This window comes from Montipora foliosa, chromosome 3, assembly GCF_036669935.1.
Source record: "Montipora foliosa isolate CH-2021 chromosome 3, ASM3666993v2, whole genome shotgun sequence".
In the NCBI taxonomy this organism is placed as follows: domain Eukaryota; kingdom Metazoa; phylum Cnidaria; class Anthozoa; order Scleractinia; family Acroporidae; genus Montipora; species Montipora foliosa.
The window spans coordinates 47299294-47304293 of NC_090871.1; the positions used below are offsets into that span (position 1 = coordinate 47299294).

The 5000-nt window shown below is 41.2% G+C and overlaps 2 protein-coding genes and 1 pseudogene across 2 annotated transcripts in view; 1 reads left to right on the forward strand and 2 right to left on the reverse strand.

Moving 5' to 3' along the window:
* LOC137997527 (cholesterol 24-hydroxylase-like) overlaps positions 1-5000 on the reverse strand; it is a 48061-nt gene that overhangs the window by 28441 nt on the left and 14620 nt on the right. The window lies entirely within an intron of this gene.
* Positions 3584-4389, forward strand: LOC137994267 (piRNA biogenesis protein EXD1-like; annotated as a pseudogene).
* LOC137994917 (piRNA biogenesis protein EXD1-like) overlaps positions 4613-5000 on the reverse strand; it is a 3811-nt gene continuing 3423 nt past the window's right edge. Inside the window, exon 1 of the mRNA XM_068840491.1 lies at positions 4613-5000. This exon is cut by the window's right edge and continues 3423 nt beyond it. The gene's annotated coding sequence lies outside the window, so the exon portion shown is untranslated.

The window sequence follows — 5000 nt, forward strand, 5'->3', positions numbered from 1 at the left end:
ATTTTTCAACCCATTTACAAAACATTACAGCACATATTCAGTGGCACAGCCCACATTCTTTTTTAACAGTTTTGTCACCCTTGGCGTTCCATAGCTACTGGCATTTTCAAAGCTTGAAGTAAAATGGAATATCGTCCTTTTCAAAACGAAAGTCTGCTTTAAGTTCATCAGGGTCTTTGTTTACGACGAAAAATCGGTCGTATTTATCACGAGGAAAAGACAAATTTGCAGGACTGCATGCTTCGTAAAGCAAAAGAAATTCTTCGTCATCAAGTGTTTCCTCATAATAAAACAAAAGAACGGCTTCTTGAACTTTCTTAAAAGAAGACGAAGACATATTGAAGTCATACAGAGTCGTCCTCTTGCAGTGAGGCCAGGCCCTGCTAGGAACACGTACTGATCTTAGACTATTTCGTCGCTTTTACACATCCAAGTTATTTACAACCAGAAAAGCAAATGCAAACAACATATTAGATACATTTTCTGCGCAAATTTTTCTTACTTATTTTGTCCAAACTTCATATTCTAAGTGCTCATGAATAGTGTAAAAAGCCCATGTGATAAATTGCTTATTGACTGAGCTTAGGTTGGCCCGACCAGGAAAATACTTGGACCTCGGTCTTGGCGCACGGACCTCGCAGCGCTCGGTCCGTACGCCATGAGCTCGGACCAAATATATTCCCGTCCGGCCCTCAATGCGCAAGCGGGCGGAATTCATCGAATCCTGCAATCTGATTGGCTCTGAGAGCGGGCGGAACTTTTCTATCTTGCTTGCCAATCCGGGCGGAATCCTAGCGCCGTTGCATGAGCTTGTGTAATGACCTTAAATTTCCATTTTTTGACAGCGAATCCGTTCACATACAGAAGTGTTTCAAAGCAGATTTTTATTATACAAGAGACGTGGAAATAGAATTTAAATTTAAAAAATTCTCTTTTAAACGTTCAGTTTGTAAGTCGCAATTAAGGTGGCTCCCTAGAGTATCTGCGAATACCCTCACTACAGGGCACTAGTTACGAAAGGAAACCTATTTAACCTCTCTTAAAGTTTTCCATGTAGAGATTTACCAGTGTTGGTACCGATATAATAAGGCTTATTTTTTAGGTGTCAACTTTTGGATTATGGCCGTTACCAAGGCAACGTCACATCTAATGTCAGGCAGATATATTCCTATTTTTGGCCTAAATTCCTCAATAATTATACTTTCCTTTGGTGAGTTTTTTTTTATTCTTTGCCACATTACAAATTTGATACTGCCTGAACTGTGACCTCGGTCTTGAAAAACCATTTTGAAGACTGCGGTCACAGTTTTTCGCTATACGGACCTCCCAGCTAGCAAATAACATCTATATATTTATTTGATATGAACGTATTGCAAATTATTGGTTGAATTTCAATACGACTACAGTTCCCACATGTTGTTCTCACCAAACAACTGTTGCATTTCTGCTGCAACTTTCATAGATAAGTCAACATTTGTTAAAAACCTGGTCACTTTGTTCCAGGAAAAAACTCAACGCGCGTCGTAACGCAAGAACATTTTTCAAGCCCTGTCGGTTTTTCCCCCAACCCGGTCATCCTTTTAAATAATGAACCTTTCCTAACCTGACCTGAACTCTACGGCCGCTACATCGACGACTGCATCGGCGCTATTTCATCCAGCAGAGAAGAACTCGATCAATTTATAACCTCCGTCAACTCTTTTCATCCGGCTCTTAAATATACCTGGGAAATTTCGGAAACTTCATTGGCTTTCCTAGATATCAAAGTTTCTATTAGAGGCAACGTGCTATGTACTAGTGTGCACTACAAACCTACTGATTCACACAGTTATTTGTTGTATTCATCGTCACATCCATCACATGTCAAGAACTCCATTCCTTATTCTCAATTTCTTAGACTTCGACGTCTATGTAGTGATGACTCCGATTTTTCCAGCAAATCAGAGGAGATGTGCCAGTTTTTCGAAAAACGTGGCTATCCTGTCTCTGTGGTCAAAGCGGGCCATCATCGCGCCCAACAATTTGATCGACAGTCGTCACTACAAACGTCACAGAAAGATAAGAATGACAGAATTCCATTCACCCTCACTTTCCATCCTCATAATCACGCAGTCAAAAGCATCATTCTTAGTAATTTTAAATTACTCCAAAATGATCCCGAGACTGGTAGAATCTTTTCGCAACCTCCACTTATTTCATTCAAACGCGACAAAAACGTAGGCAACTTTTTAGTTAGAAGCGCGCTCAAAACCAACGAGCAACCCGGCACTTTCAAATGCGCGCGCTCACGTTGCAAAACTTGTCTTTTCATTGTTAACACTAGCAAGATATCGGGACCTAAGCGATCTGTTAAGATCACCGATCGTTTCACATGTACCTCCGCAAATGTCATTTATTGCATAACCTGTACGTTATGCAATAAATTATACATTGGTGAGACAGGTAGACGACTAGGTGACCGATTCCGCGAACACCTTCGCGATGTTGAGAAGAATGACAAGGATGCATCTAAGCCAGTCGCTCGCCATTTTAATCTGCCTAACCACTCCAAAAAAAAACATGGCTATCTGCGGCCTTTCCCTACATCTAGGTACGACGGAAAGCCGCAAGAATCTGGAACAAAAATTCATCTTTCAAATCGGCACCCTTAATCCTCACGGTATTAACGAACGCTTTTCATTTAACTAATATATTCCTACTTTTCACGTTGCCATGTTACCACCAATAGCGTAGCTCCTACTCTACTATAAAAACTACACGTAATCCATAATCCCTCGATTCGCTCTGACGAAGGGCTAACGCTCGAAACGTCAGCTTTTAGAATCTCTGTACGGTGGTCAATTTACATTATCAACTCCGTTGATAAACCAAATTTTTGTATACTACTTCCCCACCGACGCAGCACCACAGTTTCTTTAGAAACTACCCCTTCTTTCCTAACTTGACCAACGAAGTAGCAAAAGTAGCAATGGTTTTCAGTGCGCATGTGCAACAGCTGACCGTTTCCCTTTAACTGTGTTGAATTTGGCGCGCTTGGACGGCGTTCTAGTACCAGGCTACTCCCGGTTCTGACGTCCCAGAAGACGTCGCGTCCTTGAATCTTAAAGTCCCTACTTATATTTTCCGTGATCGCGTGTTGGATATGAGGTGGTAAATAGCCAACGAGGGGTGTACCACCGAGTTGGCTGCAGCCAGCTACAACCATAAGTGCGTTCATTAAATTCTGAACTGTTTTACTTACAGAGGGACAGGATGCTGCAAAACGACCGACGCAATCAGTTTCCATATAAGGTCATTATGGTATTTGAGCTGATAACCAAGATTGAGTGAGCTAATCCGAAAGCTAGAAATGCAATATCCGAGATCGATAACATTTAATACTAGCACTTGCCTTTACAATAAAGGCTTTGTTCACTGACAGAGGTGGGACAACCTCAAAAATTCATGGGGGAGAAGAGCGAAAGAAGGACAAAGGGGTGGAGAGGGTGGTGTGTAGTCGTTTTAAAGAAAAGAAAGGAAGATTCTGCAAACCAGGTGATCAATGCTTCCCGTTGCTTCCTAAATAATCCAAGATTTATATCAAATGGCTTACAAAAACACTTATGATTACAGACTGGTAGATGATGAAGCTGGTCTCGAAGACGCCATCCCTGAACTCAAACGAAACACAGAAGGTAAAGGCATTATAGCTGTCGATAGCAAAGGCCTGTCGTTGAGCAGCAAGGGTGCGCTGACTATCATTACAGTCGCAACAGAAGAAAAGACTTACACCATTGATGCGTTGAAATTGGGAAAAGCTGTTTTCAGTGGAGGCCTTAGCGACATTTTAGAAGACAAACTGAATTCCGCGGGAAATTAATGTTTGATTGCCGTGAAGATTCAGACGCCCTTTGGCATCAATTCCGCGTGAAATTCATGGGAGTCTTGGATCTTCAGCTGCTTAAAATTCTCCATCTGCGCCGAGGCACTGCAACAAGGAGCCAGATGAGCTCGATCAAGCGCAATCCCCGATGTCAAAGAACAGATGAAGTTGAAAGCACTTATGACTTTCGTCGTTGCCTTGAGCTGTACGTACAAGATAAAGAAATGATCAAAATGAAAGAAAAGGGAGCGCAAGCATGTAAACGCGGCGATAAAGAAACGTGGGAGATACGACCATTTACTGCGGAGCTTCTGCAGTACTGTGTTGTGGATACAATGGGTATGTTCAAATTGTACGACAAATTGAAGGATGCGGAAGGAAGGGACAAGGCTCGTCTTCAAGTTGCTTCTGAAAGGTACTTCGATCTTTATCGGGGCAAAATCCAGTGGTATTTCGACCAATACCGTCATTTTTGGTGTAGCAAGTATTTGCAATATGAAATAACCACCCTGGAAACTGATCGCTAAGCTATGAAATGAGATAGATGGATGGATGGACACACAATTGACATCAATTAATAATAACCCTAGTAACAGGTTTGATGGAATAACCAATCAAAGGAATATCACAGCCGATAATAGAATTGTGCACTCTTTATGTGGAGAACAATCCGTAATGGAGAAAATATCAAAAAGAACACTATTCTCATGGCAAGTTATGTACATAAATTACTAAACAATTAAAAAAAAATTGCTTCGGAGACAGAATAATTTATTTTTTTCTTTTCCTTAAAATAAGCCAAAGACTCTTGAATAGACAAATGTCCTTACACAAAGAGGGAACTGTCTTTTCTCCGCGAGTATTGAATATTTATACATCTTATGGGAATAAGTCACATCGGAATAAAAGACTACTATGTCATCAGAAATGCTCTCATGTCGTTGTCATACTGGCAACTTTACAGAAATGAAAAATAATTGGGTTGGTGGCAATCACCTAAAGGGGGTATTGGTATGCAAAATGGACCCTATTAGGAGACCATGAGTAGGAACTTTCCTCTCCAATTCAAGGCCTATGAGTCAATCTTTGCGCGTATCTTTGTACTTTTTAGAAAGCCCCGAGTTCTTCGGCTCTGCAT